The 19,384-nt window shown below is 39.0% G+C and overlaps 1 protein-coding gene across 2 annotated transcripts in view; it reads left to right on the top strand.

Annotated features, from left to right (window-relative positions):
• Positions 1–5,946: 5,946 nt before the first annotated feature.
• Positions 5,947–19,384, top strand: part of GUCY1A1 (guanylate cyclase 1 soluble subunit alpha 1) — a 59,674-nt gene continuing 46,236 nt past the window's right edge. Inside the window, exon 1 of one of the 2 annotated variants that reach the window (XM_056119056.1) lies at positions 5,947–6,319. The gene's annotated coding sequence lies outside the window, so the exon portion shown is untranslated. Of the gene's footprint in view, positions 6,320–6,630; positions 6,731–19,384 lie in introns of those variants that run through there. The other variant, XM_056119055.1, reaches the window with a different exon arrangement.

Genomic DNA, 19,384 nt, shown 5'->3' with positions numbered 1-19,384 from the left:
ATTATTGAATTACAATATCTATTCAGGAGCTTCAGCCACAGAATATTTAACTTTAAGACTTTAAAACCGTACAAACATATCTCTTCACAGGGACTCCAAGCTGAGCCTCATGCATGAATGAAGTCCCACGGAACCTAGATAATGCGGAACTTTGTGACCTTGGACTCTGGACTCAACAGGACCCAAAAGCAGAGATGATCTGTCTGCTTCCCCCACTCTCTGGTGACTCAGGGATCACACCCATAAGCCACACCCTGCAGGCACCACCAGATAATCTCCTCATTGGACAGCTACCCTCCAGAACTCATGGCTGTCAATTATTCCTGGTGGAGGGGAAAGATTTTAATTTTTTTTAATTACTTATTTCTTAATTAGACCACAGTGACATAGACAGAAAGTTGTTCATGGTTGGATTTCAGTCATATAACGTTCCAATACCCATCCTTTCACCACTAGTGTACATTTCCCATCACCAGTGTATCTTCTGAGGGGAGAATTTTTAAAGTAGCAGTAAATAGCTCAAGGTGTAGAGTATGACTTCTTGGTCCCTTTTTGAAATATAATTTATGGACTGGAAATCTTAGTACTATAGCACTGTCCTCCCGTTGTTCATGGATTTCTTCAAGCAGGCAGTGTCTCCATTGTGAGACTTGTTACTGTTTTTTTTTGGGGGGGGGAGGGAATATCAAATACACCATAGGGAGTTTGCCAGGCTCTGCTGTGCTGGTTGGATACTCTCAGTAGCTTGCCGGGCTCTCCAAGAGAGAGATCGAACCCGGGTCGGCCACGTGCAAGGCAAAGGTCCTACTCACTGTGCTATTGCTCCAGCCCGAAGGCATACAATAAAAATAGAAAACTAAGCCATATCAACATGGTTAGGTTCTTTTCCCCAATTATTATAATTAACAAAATTTAGTGTAACCAAAGTGAATTGATATTCTTTTACCTAAAAAAAAGGATGGTATGGCATCTTCTGCAACTAAGATAAACTGAGGATTTCCTTAATCATCAAATCTTTGGTACATTTTGCTTAGTAGTTCTTCCTGGTCAGGAGTGGAGGTGGTTGTAAGGCAACACTCTGTTTGTTCAGGACTCTGCTTACTCCTTGCTCTTTGCTTAAGGATCACTCCTGGCAGTGTTAGGAGAATCTTATCCCATAAATGGTGCTGGAGATTGTACCAGGTTCAGTATAAGACAAGGGACTTAACTATTGTACTCTATCTCCAACCCCTAATAGCTCTTCCTTTAATCTATTGTTTCCTCTCAACTTTATGATAAGTAGAAAGATAAATCAATGTGAACCTTTGACATATAGTTTTGAAATCTCCTCTGCCGATTATCCAAATTCTTGTTTATCATAAACTACAGTTCAGCAATGCTTTCTGGCAATGTGTCCTAAAAATCTCCTTTCCTCAGGCTTTCAGTATGGATTTTCCTCATTCACGTCTGTGCAATTGTAGGTAGCACTTAGATCCATATTTCTAGCTGCAGTCACTCTTGCCATATTAATCTCTAGAGGATATTGCTTTCCATTCTCATGGTCTCCGTTTAAAAAATAACACGATTGAATCCTCCACAAGGAAGTTAATATTCGAACCATAGTAACAAATAAATCAAACCAACTTAGTATTTTTTTTTAAGAAATCTGCTTCACAAAATTCAGCTAACATTTTTCATAGCACCATTCTAAAACTGTTTCACGTTTTCATTATTTATTATACTACCACCAACTTCCAGAACCGAAATCACTACTATTTGCCCATTGTCACCTTTACAATTTATTGCAAACCTGGTTTCATAAGACCCACAAAACCTTTCATATCTAGAGGACGGAAGGGTGAAATGAGTCTCACTAATCTAAAATCAAAACATGAACATAAACGCTTCTTTCCTGGAAGGCCTGAGATAGAATTGCTTTTCTAGATTTTTCCAGCCTTAGAGAATGCATATGTGCTGGGGTAATAATATCTTTCCATAAATCAGAAATTGGCACTCAAATATTTCTCACATTGCATCACTAGTCTGTTTCTCACTCCTCTGCCTCCATTTTTCATCTATAAAGAAACTGTCGGTTACACTCAACCCACACAGAAAATTCCAATTAATTTCTCCATCTCAAGGATATTTGATTAACCTATGTGCAACCCGACTTTTTTCTTGCTTATATGCTATATAACAATGCATTCATTGATTAGAGAATTAGGGTACAGACTTCTTTGGAGGGACATTAATTCCGCCTGTTCTATTTACCACTAAAGAATACCATTTCTTTTGACAAACTTAAGTGAACAGAATTCCTGTCACCATTAGAATCTACTATATTTTAACATACTTTGTGAATATCTTTACCATGGTTAGAAATTGAGAGAATTCAGTTTCATATGATCTTTTCCCCCATAATTAAACTTTGCATTCCAAAAGAGACACATGTAATCCTAACATAGCCCTAATACAAATTACCAGTGTAAAATTTATCTTAGTAGAGACAAAACAAATTGAAAGTGAATTATCATGAGAAGAGGAAGAACAAGATACAAAAGAAAAAGATAATGAAGTTCATCTTAACATTGTTGCAATTGTTAAGTTATCATGATTTGATGTATAATACAATAAGCGGTTAGTTTGTTTAAAAGTATAAAGATGTGCCCCCTCATGCACACACACATATATTTGACTTTTTGGGGTCACACTTGATGCTCAGGGGTTATTCCTGGCTCCGCACACAGGAATCACTCCTGGAAGTATTCAGGGACCATATGGGATTTGGGGGATTGAACCCACGTCAGCAAGGCAAATGCCCTATTCGCTGTGCCCCCCCTCTCATATTTTTAAGAGTATAACATTCTTTCCATTCCTTCCCAACTCTAATGTTTGGATTTTTCCCATTTTTTCTCCCAGTACCCTTTAATTTATTAACTTATTATAGAGACAGCATAACTAAATCCAGGAGATACACGCTTTCACTTGAACCAATACAGCAGTAAAATTCCAGGCGGGTGGAGGGGGGATTAAGATGATGTCTCTCAAAATGCCCTAACTTGAACAGATTCACAAAATTTCTGTTTGAGACTAACTCCATATACTTTATTCCTTTAAAGGAATCTGTTGAGGTTTGTGTTGAGTGAGTATGTTGATTCACTAGGTTTGGGGTGACTCCAGTTGGTCTACGGGATCCTAGGCTCGCCTGATCCAGCAGAAACTGAGGTCACACTCTGAGCAGCAGAGTTTGATCACATCTCTGGTTTCCACTGGAATTTACAAGTGTGGAACGCCTGAAAAAAAAATACACATTTGAGTGTGTGTGTGTGTGTGTGTGTGTGTGTGTGTGTGTGTGTTTGACATGGCCGACCCTGGTTTATTCTTCCGCCCCTCTTGCCTCTTGAGAGCCGGTCAAGCTACCGAGAGTATCTCGCCTGCAGGGCAAAGCCTGGCAAGCTCCCCATGACATATTCAATATGCCAAAAAATAGTAACAACTCTCACAATTTGAGACATTACTGGTGCCCGATCGATCAAATCAATGAACAATGGGGGGACAGTGCTACAGTGTTTTTTTTTTTTAATCAACTATCCAGAGTTGGGTAGAGGAAAAGCAAAGAATCCTGAGAAGAAAACCTTGAAGTTTTCAGCCAAAGACAAGAAGTCCAAGAAAGATTAGTATAATCTGGATATTTAATACTAATTTTAAAATTGTCATTGTATGATTTCTATTCTCAACAACATAGAAACAAGAGGTTAATCTTCACACCACCCAAATACCAATAGAATAGGCCTAAAAGATGACACAATATTTATATAGTCTCTAAGAACCATTTTACTAACAGTGTAAATCAACTATGTCCATATGAGCTATGTTCACTACTATATACTTGGACCAAAAATTTAACTTCCCTAAGTGTAAAAGATCATGTCCCTAAAGATCATGCAAAAATTCCCATAGTACATTTTCTTGGCCTATCAAACACCCAGATTAAGGAATATCTTTCACAAAGACCTTTGATGTTTCCTTTTTGTAGTTTCTTCTGCTCATATCCCACAGTCTGAAGCAGAGGAGAAAGAGAACTCAACACACTTACTAACCAAGAATCTACTGTTGATAAAACAGAGTAGCTAAAGGCAGCAATCACTGACGTTAAACGTGATACATAAGAAGTAGTCTTCTGTGCTATAGAAATTGAGAATATAAATGCAAAAATGAATGGGGGTAAGCAAGTCGTATTCTAAGATGAAAGAAATATTGCTAAGAGTAAAGCTAATGTTGACAAAGGCAGTTTTTATATTAGCTTATGACACGTGAAAGAGAGGACAGGCCAGAGAGGCAGAGAGGCCTTAAGCACACAACTGATCCTTCTACCTGATCTTCCTGGATATTTTAAAATGTGCTTTGCATACCAGCCAAATGGCCTCACTCCCAGTTCTTTGAGAATTGGTAGCATGCCTTCCTACCTCTAAACTTTTCGCTCACAACTTTAATCCTGAAGAAAACAAACTGAAAACAAAATCTGCTTCTATTTCATGTTTTCCCAAATATAAATACCCTTTTCAAGTCCAACCCTACTGCTGCTTCATGATAAAATATTTCTTTTGGATGGCAATTTTTCCTTTTGTAAGCATTGTTAGCATTGTATGTCTCTTTAAAAAAACAAAACCAAAAAAAAAAAACTTGGTTAAGATTTAGATCAAGGATGTAGTTAAGTGGTAGATCATTAGCTTTAATACATAAGGATTTGGATTAGATCCCAAACACTCTACATATATAGAAAGATGTGATACATATGAGATTTGTACAGAGACATCTCTCTATATGGCACGTCATATATAAACAGATATGAAAGAGAATCAATTACCTGTTATGTGTTTCTTTTTATTTTCCTTTCTAGGTACTATTCTGAGAATTACAAACATCACCATGAACTAAGAGTTGAAGTAGAGGTTTTAGAACTGGTAGAAACAAAAAGTGCAAAATTATTGCTCTGAACATTTGCCTGGTAGTGAGAGAACTTATTTAATTTTCTTGCTCTGAGTAATGCTGGCCTACTAAGTATTCTTAGTAATACCTAGTAGGCAAGACTGGGAGAAAATTGTGCAAATAATGGGGAAGCAAAAATACTACCAGATTCCGTGGTGGGTTTGAGGAGAAATGCAATTTGCAGATAATATTTTGTCTCCATTCTTGGGTCTGACGAAAGATCCAGAATAATTCTGATGAACTGTGAAATCACAAGGAAAGGGCATGGCAATATTTTCGGAGGTCAGAAAGATGGCTCAAAAAGTTAACACCAGAATTAATTTTTCTGTGCTGCACCCCATGTGCTCACACAAGACAAAAGAAACTAAAGGCATGAAATAGAGCAGAATCAGGATCTGACTAGTAAGATAAAAATCTTCTACCAATATAGTCTTACATTGGCAAAAAATAGGTTGTTTTTAAACTTGAAAGTCAAAACATCCCTCAGAATATCAACTTCCCCAGAGTTAGGGAGTGGTTTTTAACTATGGAGTGCTGTAGTTTTGCAAGGCACAGAGTGATGCAGATTTTTATTTCAATGGATCAGATGAATGGGCCTTGAACCCTTCCCCCCTTTCCGGTCCCCTTCTCTGCACACCCCTTCTGGATCTCTGTCCTCCAGGCAGTCATTCCTGGGATGGTGATTGGGTGGCTGTAGTTTTGGGACCTGACTTTTGGCCTTGTCCGCGTCTAGTGGGTGGGACTCAGCACAGTGCTAGTTTTTCACAAGCCAGGATTTTGTGTTTTTTTTGTTTGTTTTAATTTTTTTTTTTTTGCTTTTGCTTTTTAAAAAAAAAAATTTTTTTTAATCAGTCTTTTCTAGTTTCCTTGCTAGACCAAAACAGAAAAGCCGGGGAGCAGCCTGGGAACGGCCCCAGGCGCTGGTCACCTGCGGGGTGGCAGCGCCAAAGCCAGCCCAGGTCCGACCTGGAGTGACCTGAACAGCGTGCGCGGAAGCCGCTCTTTTCTTCTAGTCTTCGGAGTCTCATAGGGGGAGCAATTCCGCAGCGAAGTCAAATTGCAAGAGGAAAAGGCTGTCGGAGGGATCCCGGAGGGGTCTGGGGAGCTCAGGAGACGCTGGGAGGGACTCAGACGAGCCCGACTGCGCCTTTCCCCGGCGCGCAGGGGACTCCGCTGACCCGGGTGCGTTTCTTTCCGCCCAGCCTGTTGAGTGGGTCGGAGGGAGCCCCAGCACAGGTGCCTCGCGTGATCCCCCCCTCCCGCCCCGACACCCCTTTCTGCGTTGGCGGTGAGGCTCCCAGATGCAAGCCCCCAGCTGCTGCCGGAGACGCCGACCCGGGAAGCCTCCCAAGTAAGTAGCTGCCGCCTCCGGGGCGGCTGGGCCGGGCACACAGGCTGTGTCCCTCCCCGCGGCCGGAGCAGGGCTGGTCCCTCGCCACCTTCTCGGACTCGGGACCCGGTTCCCACGCCGGGGGGTGGGGTGGGGGAGGGGAACCCGGGAGCCCAGGAGCGCGGCGCTCGGGTCTCGGGGGAGGCGGGGCGGACTGCGGTGGGCGCTGCTGAGCCCACCGAGCTGGGCCGTGAGAACGCGCGGGGCGCGCCGGGGCTTGGCTCTCCCACGGGCGATCACCCCGCCCCGCCCCGCGCAGAGCCAGCGACGCGGAGCCCGGAGCCGCCACGGGACGCGGGATCTTTGGGCGCCGCGCGGGTTCGAGGGGCCGGAGGCCGCCCCGGAGCTGGGTCGCGACGGCCAGGAGCTCGGGTGAGACAGACAGTGGCCCTTCGGGAGAGGGAGACCCTCGGGGGGGGCTGAATTGCACGGAGAAAGCAAACTTCCCGGGAGGCTGCTGCTGGTTGGAGCTGAGTGAGTGAGTGTGCGTGTGTGCATGTGTGTGTGTGCGTGCATGTGTGCAATTGTGTGCATGTGTCCGTGCATGTGTGCAATTGTGTGTGTGTGTGTGTGTGTAAATTTCTGCTCTATTTTGTTTTCGTTCATTGTAACAACAGCACGTTGGGAAACCGCAGAGAGCCCTGGGGGAGTTGGAGGGGGTCCCTGCTGCTTCCGTTTGCGGAAACTCTCAGGGGTCTCTGCTCCCTGTCGGTGACATTTGTGTCGGGGACTGCCAGGCAATGCAGTCATGTGATATCAGACTGTGAGTTTCGTGGGTCTGTCTTTGCCTCACTCGTTTTCACGCTTTTCATTTTGCACGGGCAAAGCGTTTGCGACATCGGAAATAAACCTTAACGTTAGTTAGTTCTATGGCTCGTGGAATGGTAACCGGTCAAAAGCAGCTCGATTTCTGTATGATTGTGGATTTTTGATAGAATGGGCTATCTATCTATCTATCTATCTATCTATCTATCTATCTATCTATCTATCTATCTATCATCTATCTATCGAGAGCTTCATTTGTAACTCCTCGCTGGGGACTGGTACTCACGGAGATTGCATTGCATGTTCAATTACTAGACTTGGGAGTGGGGACACCGCTTACCCTAAGATTACACAGGGACATCTTGAAGCACTTAATGTTGGGTACAGATTCGTAGTATAGAAGTTGTTTTTTTTTTTTCTTAAAATGGCTATTTTTTTTTCCTTGAGGAGTGGTTCATTTTAAGTAATATAAAGAGTGATAGAAGTCAATGATAATATAACAGCAATTTAAGAATGCCTGAAATTTCAAAGGAAACTTTGGTTGCTAAAAGTCACTGAAACTTTTTATTCTTTCAGTGGAAGTTATGTAGTCTTTGATCTGTTCAGTTGTTAAAAGTATGGGCTGTGGGTCAACTTTTGTGGTCTTGAAGTTCCTGGTACTGCACTCAAACGTTAAAGCTGCTGAATTTTGGGGAAGCTAGTCCTGAGATATTCAAAGGATAGTGGAACTCAATTAAAAAAAATAAGAATCACAGAGTTAAAAGGTATGCTTTTATGTTATATAAGGACCCTCTATTTCTGGTCAAAACTGAATGTTTTTCATAAAGATTGTAGATAGATTTTAAGGAATATGTAGGATAGTTAAACATCTCATGTGAAATAGGTGACTTGTTTGTGTATCTTTAAATGTAGTCATTAAGGTACTTGAGGTAGAGTTTAAGTAGTTCAAATTTTCAATGAATAGATAGGCGCTGTTTTTTTTTTTTTGTACTATGAGATGTTTTTCTAAAATGGCAGAAAAAATGAGATTTATATTTTTCTCTTTTTGAAACCTAACAAAAGTATAGAGTACTCATGATGGGTACGGTGTTCGTTGTGCGTTAATACAAATTATCCCATACTGTTTTTAGATGCTGTGAAGTAAGATATATAAGATTGTTTTCTATCATTTAAAATATGAGAAAATACGTTTGTAGATATTTTATTTATACTCGACAGCACCAAAGGAAAAAAATGTAGACACATCGTGATGATTAATACTTACATATTTTATAATAAAATTCTGTTAATGATCTCTTTTAAAACATTTGAAAACTTTTGACAAGTTTTTAATATTACATTGTAGTAAAAATAAATAACCACAATGAAATCATTGCTGTTATAAACACATCAAAATATTTTGTGACAGAATGTCAACAATTTGTCATAGTCAGTCCTCAAACATTTAAATCTTTAATTAACATCGTTTGACAGTTCCATATATCGCATGGCCTTGAATTTTTTTAGAAGTCCTACAAGGAAAATTAAATCTTTTAATTGCACTCGCAAATAAGATGAGTACAGAAGAGAGAATTTAGGTAAAGACGAAAGCAAAATTGCCTTTTAGAATGATGCTTTCTAAATAAAGAATAATGAATATATAAGAAGTATATGGAGCCTTTTCCCCTAGTTTCGAGGCTATAGAGTAAAAGCAGTGCTCAACCAGCAGTGCTCAGGCTACTCTTGGCTCTACAGTTGGCCCCATTAGTGTGTAGGAGCCAGGGGGAGCCAGGGATAGAATCCAGGCGTCCTGCACAAAAAACCTGCCTTCAGCCCATAGAGCTAGCTTTCCCGCCTCATTAGCAGAATTGGTGTAAACCAAACCAAAAGTATTACTGATGCAGAAAAAACTTTGGAGAAAAGTAGCTATTCAGATTACTCTAAAATAAGTATTTGAATGAAGAGTTTGGCAACTGTAAATCAGATTTTCCAGGCAGTTGCTGAGTTTTTCCATTCTTATGTGAGGATAGATTTTTTTCAGATACAAAATACTGATTTTATATTGTTTAATTATAAATGCTTACTCAACAATATTTGCATAATTTGTGCATATTCATGGAGATAATTTTCTAAATTAGCATTTGGAAGAAGTCATTTCAATGGCTTTTACTCTATAGGCATATAGATTTATCAATGAATATTTATTAGGTGCCTGAGCACTAGTTATGTTTTGTGTATCTCTATTTCGATGGGATATTATAGGGAGATCTCTGAGCAATTTTTAGGTTTGAGTAAATTTAGTTGTCCACAGATTATTTGGTGAATAGGGGTTTGGAGTAATTGTTTGTCCATCATGAATGATGTATGCATATTTTATTTATTCCAAAAAGTTATAAGTATTTCATTTGATTCATTCATTTGTTTCTTTCTAAGGGTTTCAGGCTAATAACTTTTGCTTCCCAAAGACCTGAGGTTTATGGAACATGAATACAATTATTTGCTAGGGGTGAAGAGCATAGGCCCACTCCTTCACACCGTCAGCCCCATAGCTGCAAAAATAACTACATCATGAAAGTTGTGCAGCTCTGGGCTTGGTCCCCTTTGCCACAATACAACATGTGATTCCCTCTACTTGTCATTAATTACTTGAGATGCTTTCTGGCCATTAATAGTCATTTATTGTGAAGAGCCCTCCTCTTAGAAAGTAGAAGACAACTCAAGTAGAATATCTCAGCTCTTCCATGGTGAACATTGTGGGAATTTATTTGAGAGAACAACAGATTGTGCCTTTGGGAGTGAGCACCTTGGATAAAGTTAGTTGGGGAAACCAAGGAAAGCTTGCTTTGAGTTTTGTCAGGACTTGACCTCTGCTTATCTTCTTGTCATGTGCCACATTGCATGCAAAGTACCTTCGGGACCTCTTTATCTTCTCCCAACTTGAATCACTCTCAGGATATATATCCTGAGTTTTACGGTGCTTCACACATAGTAGGTATCTGATAAACACATTTGGTTTGTTGCTCTGTTTGGGGATCGCATCCATCAATGTTCAGGAATTACTCCTCCTATCTCTTCACTCAGGACTTCTGGCAGAGCTTGAAGGAGCCATATAGGATGCCGGATATTGACCCAGGTTTTGGCCATGTACACTGCATTATCTCTTCAGTCACAAATTATGTCTACTTTTAATTATCAAATTAAGAGGGGAGAAATAATAGTAGAGGGAGTAAAGGCACTTACCTTTTATCCTCCCATATGGTTTGAATTTCAGCATCACTTAAGGTTGATCAAGTAACAGGGGTCACTCCTGAGCATAGAGCCATGAATAACTACAAAGCACAGTAGAGTATGGCCCAAATTGCTCCTTATCCCCATCCCCCCGCCAAAGAATAGAAATCGTTTGTGTTAATGCGAGCCTATGTGTGCCTTCATAGCATGAATTTGTCTATTAAAAATACAATGTAAGGAATAGTATTTGGGGCAGTGATCTTGCATGAATGCTTCTCTCACAGGGACGGAGAAATAGTCTGTGCTCTATCATGTGACTTGCAGCTTGTTGAGAACCACAACCAGTGTAAACTATTTCTTAACCTCTTGCCCAGTTGTCTTTCTACAGTCGCATCCTTCCCTAGGGATACCTTCTTCCCATTCTAATGCTGTTGATCTCCTTAACATTTCACTCCCTCTGGAATACAAAATACCAAGAGTGTTCTTTCCAGATTTGACTCTGCTGTCACTTTCCAGGCTCTGCCTTCAACATCCCCAACATCCACAGATGGGACTTGGCAGTCCCCTCTAAGAATCCACAGGGATTCATCCACCTGGGCCTTCTCAGTCCTCAACTGTCCGAATTCACAAAGCTGAGAATTTTGTGTTCTTTTTGGCTCATATGATTTCAGGAATTCTATTCACTCATTACCACCCTGCTTCCTCCTCTCTTGCCTTCCTTCCTTTTACACCCAATTTTCTCAGGTTTTCTTCTCTTTGCTCACCTCTCATTGGGACATCATTGTGGATTCTGCTCCCATCATCAGATGTCTCCCTGCCAGACCTTCCCGAGCCTCCCTTCCTGCTTCACTTTTAGTGGTCCTTACCTTCCTTAATGTGATGGAGCTTAGCTGACTGATCTAGCAATCTCTGAATCAACTACAAATAGATTTATTTGGATTTGGGCTTTAGGGATAGATGATAGTATTTTATTAGTTAGTTGTTAAAAGTTCTCTTACTTGGTGAATTGTCCATAGGACTTGTTGCAGATTTTTCTCGGTCTACCTGTCTACTTTCATTATCCTCACTCTTTTCACTCCTGGAAGATGACCTCATTTCCAAATTTGTCAACAATAGTAACATCAATTTAGGGAATTATTTATCACGAATATAAGAGGGATTTTTCACCTGTCGTTGGCATAAAAGTTCAAACTGAACTGAGCTATTTGACCTGTAATAATTATAGCATTTTTTAGAGTATTTATACCAATTTTTAAAATACATAGTACTTAGCTCTCTGTAGCTAAAGTACTATGTATTTAGTACTCTCTTTAGCAGTCCATTTTCAGTCCAATTTAGTACACAAAGTTTGAGAGTCTCATTTCACCATGGAACTTCTATTTTCCTTAAAGTATGGTTTTCAAGAGCTTAATAGAAAGAAGTTCGTTGAGAGCATTTAATATATTGCATTAAATATATTGTGTTCTCCTCTACATACCATATATATAGAATCTGGTATGGATGCTATATATAGCATTCATACCACACATAGCCTCCATACCACATGGTATACTTATGCTCTATTTTTGTACATTCTTCTGCAGTTATACATTTGATCAATTCGACCTGAGCCATTTAGATATATTTATGGTGGGACAGAGAGGTAGTACAGGGGTTACAAAGCTAGACTTTTACTGGTTGCTGATGGTTCAATCCTTGTCATTGCATATGGTCGCCCAGCAGCTTTGGAAGTGATACCTGAGCACAGAGCTAGAAATAAACCCTTTAGGGTTTATTTGTTTGAATGTTGTTGGGTGTGGCCCAACACCTCCCACCACTAATACAGCAATTAAATTTAATTGTTGCCTCTAGTATATTATCCCAGAATATTGGTCTCTTTTTATTTAGATTTCATAATCTAGATAAACAATTCTTCCTAATTTAAAGGCATTAAATAATTAGGTTTAATTAATATTTTCATACAAGGAAATATAAGATAAAGATAAAGATAAAGGCCCTCCCGTTGATCATCGATTTGCTCGAGCAGGCCCAGTAACGTCTCCATTGGAGACTTTGTTGTTACTGTGTTTGGCATATCAAATACGTCACAAGGAGCTTGCCAGGCTCTGCCGTGCGGGCGAGATATGCTTGGTAGCTTGCCGGGCTCTCCGAGAGGGGCGGAGGAATCGAACTCGGGTCGGCCATGTTGGCTGCATGCAAGGCAAACGCCCTACCGCTGTGCTATCGCTCCAGTGAACTATAAAATGATGAATTGGAAGGACATTTGTCAGGATCAAGGATATTTCCTCATGTTATGCACAAGTGCATGAATTAGTACTAGCTCTCCAAGCAGTTAAAGTAATTCTATTTTCTTGGGAATTCACAGTCCTATGTGTGGCCTTAGTATGTGACAGATTTAGTCCAATTCCTTGATGAATTTTATTTCACTTTCTGCATAATGGATGACACTTTGTTAAAGGGAGTAACATTAGTTTAGTTTAGGATGTTATCTTTCTTGTGACTTTTGCTGACTTATAGATAAGCATCCTTCACACACTGAGTGCTCATATTTCAGGGCTTTATGTTTCTCATAGGCGTAAGGCATGGCGTTAACATCAAGGCCACTAAGTTCTTTGGCCTCACTTGCTAGATTTCACTCTTCCGATTTTGAAAATTGAGATAGCTTGCTCTCTATCAACCTTTCTCTTCATCATAATATAGTAAAAGATTTTCATTGTTTCCTGCCAATGCCTTCAGTTCTTGGCGATGTAATTTGCCTAAGTGAACATCTTTAAACTTATTTGAAATATCAATATCATGCAGTGTTTTGAACCTTAAAGGCATTATCTTACGATTTGTCTTTCTTTTGCCAGTGTGATTGTTCTTTGCTTGAGAAATGGAGAGGAAACAAAGAAAGGATGCAAGTTATCATATAGTCTCATTTGAACTCTCCCAGGATTGTGCTTTTTCTAGATCTTATAAAAATGCCACCACTACCATTACATCTGGAAGTAATACCCACATTTACAATGGTTTTAATTTTGTGATTTTTGAAAGTTTAGTTCATGCCTTACCTTAACAATACTCTCCACAGATGTCACACTTTTGGTACTTCTGTCAATACAGCATACGTGGGTTATGCTGTCGTGGAGGGAAATGGGAACAAACCAAACTTTGGCTGGAATGAATTTAAAATTCTTTGTGTGGAGAGAACAGAACCCAGAAATAGCTTCAGAACTATACCTGCTGAACAGTGTGCTTACTATGTGTCGTGCAGTTCTTATACATTCTCTGGAACTTCAAAGGAGGGCACAAGTTCTATAGGAAGGAGATATTGAAGAAAACATTTTACAGTAGATCCTGGACTTAGTGGAGACTTGAAAACCAACTCAGATGTTTCATTTCATAGGACCTGTGGTATTTAAATAGAGAGAATAGAGGGAAGGATTGTCTAGGCAGAGAAAAAGTGGCTCTGTGTATGGGAGTGTGGGTGCAGATGTGGATGTGTGCGTGTTTGTGCAACAGAGAGTTCTATGGAGAAAAGAAACGAACAACATAAATTCATCATAAGGCACAATTTTATTCTATTCCTTGGTGGGTAATATGAGGACCTCCCCCTCCTTTTTTATATTTCCTTTGTTGAATCTTTGTGAACCCCCTAACTAATTATCCTCCCCCCTAATCTCAAACTCAATTCCTAAACTAGTTGCTGTGATTTTCCAATTCTAAATTGAGGACCATGTCTCGGAGAGCCCAGCAAGCTACCGAGAGTATCTCGCCCGTACGGCAAAGCCTGGCAAGCTGCCCGTGATGTATTCGGTATGCCAAACACAGTAACAACAAGTGTCACGATGGAGACGTTACTGGGCCTGCTCAAGCAACTCGATGAATAATGAGAGGACAGTGCTACAGTGTGAATTCCTCTCTACTTTTCCTGTCATATTATTATGCTACACTCTAATCACTTTTTGTGTCTCTATTTCCCACTAGACTAAAGCTCCATAGGAGGAGATACCAACTCTGTTTAGTTCATGTTCTATTCACAGATATCTAATAGACATGTTCTATGGGCAGAAAAGTCTCAGTAAACTGTCTTATGTAGTACAGGACTCCTATATAACCCTAAGGTTTTGTTAGGGACTATTCATAAAAAAATTTATTGTTTGTTTGTTTTTTTGGGTCACACCCAGCAATGCACAGTGGTTACTCCTGGCTCTGAACTCAGGAATCACTCCTGGCGGTGCTCAGGGGACCATATGGGATGCTGGGAATCGAACCTGGGTCGGCTGTGTGCAAGGCAAACGCCCTACACACTGTGCTATCACTCCAGCCCCCATAAAAATTTAGATGAAAGAGAGGTTAGATTACAATAGGCCAGTAGGTCTGACTCTCTTAGTTCTGTTAGGTAATGTGGAGCCATTTATTTATTGGATTTAGGGAGTTTGTAGTTTTAAATTAGAACTTCATAAATTATTTCAGCTTATTTTGTATGATATATATTTCTAGACTTAGCTAGGAAATCACTTGGTTCTTAACCTTGCATCAGATGTTTTCATTGGTGAGGTTAAGAAATCCTTTAATTTTACTACTTTATGCTTTTATTAGAGAATTTTTGTTATTAGACTAATCTACTTTCATGTATATGCTCTGACATAAGCTATTTATACTCAAATTCTTTAATCATTTTTCAAGTTTAGATATGCCCTACATAGCAAACTTTGTGTGATTTAGATTAAGTTAATTAAACAGAGAGCAAGGAATTCCAATGTTATATTATTATATTATGAACTTTTAAGCTATTTTTGAGCATAATCTTTAATTAAGATAGCTCATCTGTTAGGAACTCAAAAGACTATAAAAACAAAATGAAAGAAATTTGTGTAATCATAATATTGTCACTATTTGGTATGTCAAGATTTAAAGCAAAGTATTATTTTACTGGAGATCATCACTCTATATTTTGTCAGTTTAAATAGTAAAAGTTAGTCCTCCGAATTAAATCCCTTTGGGTTTGATTCCATTTATTAAATATTTTGAAATAGTTGCAGTCACTCGATATAAGTAACATTCCTCATTGTCCATGTCTACCACAAATAAGAATTTAAAATGCCACTGTGTAAATCAACTTCAGGTTCATTTGTGTGACAATTACAGAAATACTCCTAAGGCCTCGCATAGTTATTTGCTAAAAAGAAAACAAACGGAAGAGAGCTGTAAATAGGTTTTTTTTTTTTTTTTTTGCGGGTTACCTGGCTGTGCTCAGGACTTAATCCTGGCTCTGGGTCATTGCTGGCTGGGTTATGGATACTGAACCCAAATATAAAGCTTCTCCATAGAGTATGTACTTTTGTTGGATAGCAAATCATTTATCTTAAATTTCTACCATTCCTTTCTCTTTTTTCCCCATATTTCTTTGAAGTTGAGATGGCCCTGACTTAGACTAGGTTACTTACCATTCACAACTTTTCTGCTGGTTTGGCCGTAAGGAGGAAGGTCATCTATTAAGACTCACACTCTCCATAAAAACTTTCTCTGTAACATGTCCTGTCCCATGACCTAAAGCGCGTATCAATTTATGTAATTCTTTGGATTTCATCCTAAGATGCCCAGGATAGATATTTATATATAAGAGCAGAATCATATTTTCTCAAGAGCAAGAGAGAAGGAAAGCATGTAGAATACAGATAAGAAAACACAGATACAAGTAGAGTGCATTGAAAAGCAATATATTCTTCAACCGCAAGAGACTAAAAGAAAGATGTGAGAGTCCTGAAAAGGGCTATTTTTTTCTTCTTTACTGGGGGTAGTTTAGAACATTTTTCCTCACCAATGTGTTGTGGCATTTATGTATTAAGCCAACTGAACCTAGAGTTCAGTTGGATCAATATTTTAGCAAAGCCAAGTTGGGAATTTCCATCTTAATATTATGACTGCTTCATAAATAGGGGGAATTGGTAACTGCATGTTACCAGAGGCTTATAAAAATACAAGAGGCTTGGTTTCTTTATTTTTACTATCCGTGATAAATGATACTTGGTCACTGTATGAATTTAAGAAATTTTGCGGCGTGTTATGTAATGAAAAACCATTTTAAGTGATATGGGAATTATTCAGTGATTATAGATTTAAGTGAATCATCCAACAGCCAAATTTTTGTGTCTGAGTGTGCCTCTCCCATTCTTGTAGGTGCACAGTGTTGCAGCCATGGTGCCTTCTCTGTAATTTGTTAGCTTGTTCATTTTTGTCTCTGCCTTTTGTACATACATCTCTTTCCCTTGAAATGCCTTGTCTTGTTTTTTTGTTGGTTCTTATTCTAGAAGATGAGGGATACTGGGACCTGTGGTGGTGGAAAATGGGCACTGGTGGATGGATGGGTACTTGCTCATTGTATAACTGAAACCCAAGCACAAAAATTTGTAAGTCTACAACTGTACGTCATGGTGTTTCTCTAATAAAAATTTTTAAAAAAAGGAAAAAAATAGAAGATTCTTCTGAAGTCCTTTCTCCTAGGAACTATTTGCAAAATACTCCTCTGAGGGGTTAAGTGAACACTCTGTCTCTTCCTGTCACAATCTGCCATTATAGCTCACACCAAACTGAATGTGTAGGTTTTGATTCTGTCCACCCCCATCCCTCCTGAAGATACTGGTGAAGGGTTGAGTTTTAGTTTCTTAAAAATTTTACTCACAATATCTATAGTTTAGAGACTGGCAAGCTACCCATGACACATTCCATATGCCAAAAACAGTCACAATAACGGGCTCATTCCCCTGACCCTGAAAGAGCCTCTAATACGGCAGTGTTGGGAAAGATGAGTAAGGAGAGGCTGTTAAAATCTCAGGGCTGGGATGAATGGAGACGTTACTGGTACCCACTCGAGTAAATAGATGAACAGCGGGATGACAGTGAGACAGTGATACAGTGATCTGTAGTTTATGTGAGTGTGATTTTGCAGTGTGTTTACTTGGATGTTTGGTTCATTCACTCAGCATCACAATTTTGAGATTCATTTTTATTGCATATACTTGCTGAATAGTAGTCCTTTGTATTAATGACTTTATATCTTCTCCTGATGAAATATGTTTGAATAGTGTCCAGTGGTTTTGCTGTTACAGATAAGGTTATGAATATTTGCACATGTATCTTTGAATATGCACTTACACATTTTTGGATAAAAACCTAGAAATGGAATAGCTGAATGGTATAATAAAACATGTTAAACATTTTAAGAAACTGATCTATGGGTTCAGAGAGGTAGTACATTTGATGCTTTCTTTTCATGCAGTCAAGCTGGGTTTAATTCTCTGCATTACATATGACTCCCCGATCCCTTCAAGAAGTGATCAATGAGAGTAGAAAAAGAGTAAGTCCTGAATAGCACTAACTGTGTGATTCAGGCAGAAGAAGAAAAAAAAATGAAAGGAAGGAACAAAGAAAGAAAGGAAGGAAGGAGAGAATGAAGGAAAAAGAAACTGATATACTTAAAAAAATGATAGCAAATTTGATTTATATCAACTAAATATGAAAATTTTAGTTATTCCTCATTTTTATAATTCTTGCCATTGTCAAACATTTAAATTTAGACATTGTAATCATATTTTCTTCACAACTAATAGAACATATGTATCCCTGTATATATGTATACATATATATATAGAGAGAGAGAGAGAGACTAATCATACAGCTTCTTTGGAAAGGTGTCTTCAAATCTTGATTAATACCACTTTATGTTAGGTTTATAAGTTATACAGTATTATCTTCTTTAGTATTGACTTAATTATTGTCTTTCATTAAATATTATGGTCATTTTTTAATGTCTCCTAGACAGCTGGCTGAATTTTAGAATTGAATTTACATTGAATCTATAAACTATTTAGAAAAAATAAATGGTACCTAAACTATAGATAGTACATCTCTACATTTATTTATGCCTTCCTATGAATATTTATAGTTTCCAGTTTAGACGGTTTACAAATCTTAGCTATATTTATTCTAAGTATTTTATGTTTGTTCCCAGTACTATATCACAAATGGATGTTAAAAGTATCATCTCTCATTACTTTACTGTTAGCACAGAAGCTACCATGTATGTTTGTAGTGTACCTTGCCTGCAGCCTTTATGAAATTACTTCTGACTTGAGTTTGTTAATTGGAAAGCCCTGTGGAAATTTCTACATGGAAGTTTATGGCTACACATAACAAACAGGACCAGTTTTATTTTCCTCTTTCCAGTCTTTCTGCTTTTTGCTTCTGTTCCTTTATTCACTGGAAAGCCTAAAACTTAGCCACAGCATAGTGTTGATCAAACATGATGAGCAGAGACATTCTTCTTCTTTTTTTCTTTTTGTGTCACACCTGGCGATGCACAGGGGTTACTCCTGGCTCTGAACTCAGGAATTACTCCTGGAGGTGTTCAGGGGACCTTATGGGATGCTGGGAATCGAACCCGGGTCGGCCGCTTACAAAGCAAACATTCTACCCATTGTACTATCACTGCAGCCGCGAGCAGAGACATTCTTGCCTTGTTTCTAGTCATAGTGGAATAATGTTGCTCTTGCACCTTAGTATAACCATTCTGAAAGTTTCAATATGTGGCCTCAGTGAATAGGTATAAACTCTATATCTCATTAAGCTTACTCTCATTCTTGGGAGTGAGTTTAGTCTCAGGATTTTTCTGCAATCCAAGCAGAAGTGGAAGTCTCTGCTCTTTGGCTCTGTATGTGAATTAACCCTTTCTACTGTGTGGTCTATGTTTGAAGAAAACTACCAATATACATAAGTAATATCATGCTTTGTAATTTTCAAATGCCTACTTGCTCTTTCCCAATCTGTTGGTCTTGATGTCATCAATGTTCAGTTATGGTATTCTTCGCTTTGCATTTCTACTTCTGTCCAAGCTTCTCCATTCTTTTTATTAGAATTGGTCCAACAAAAATCACACATGTATTTCTAATCTAAAAATCAGTAACATTTTCTCAGTCCTCCTACTACGGACTGAATTGTATCTTCCACAAAATTTGTTGTGTGAAGCCGTAACCACTATGGGATGACATTGTGATTTGAGACATTTGGGAG

The sequence above is a fragment of the Sorex fumeus genome, unplaced genomic scaffold, assembly GCF_029834395.1.
Source record: "Sorex fumeus unplaced genomic scaffold, SorFum_2.1 ptg000039l, whole genome shotgun sequence".
Taxonomy (NCBI): domain Eukaryota; kingdom Metazoa; phylum Chordata; class Mammalia; order Eulipotyphla; family Soricidae; genus Sorex; species Sorex fumeus.
The sequence above is the reverse complement of the archived record's forward strand: the minus strand, read 5'-3'. Positions and strand labels throughout refer to the sequence as shown.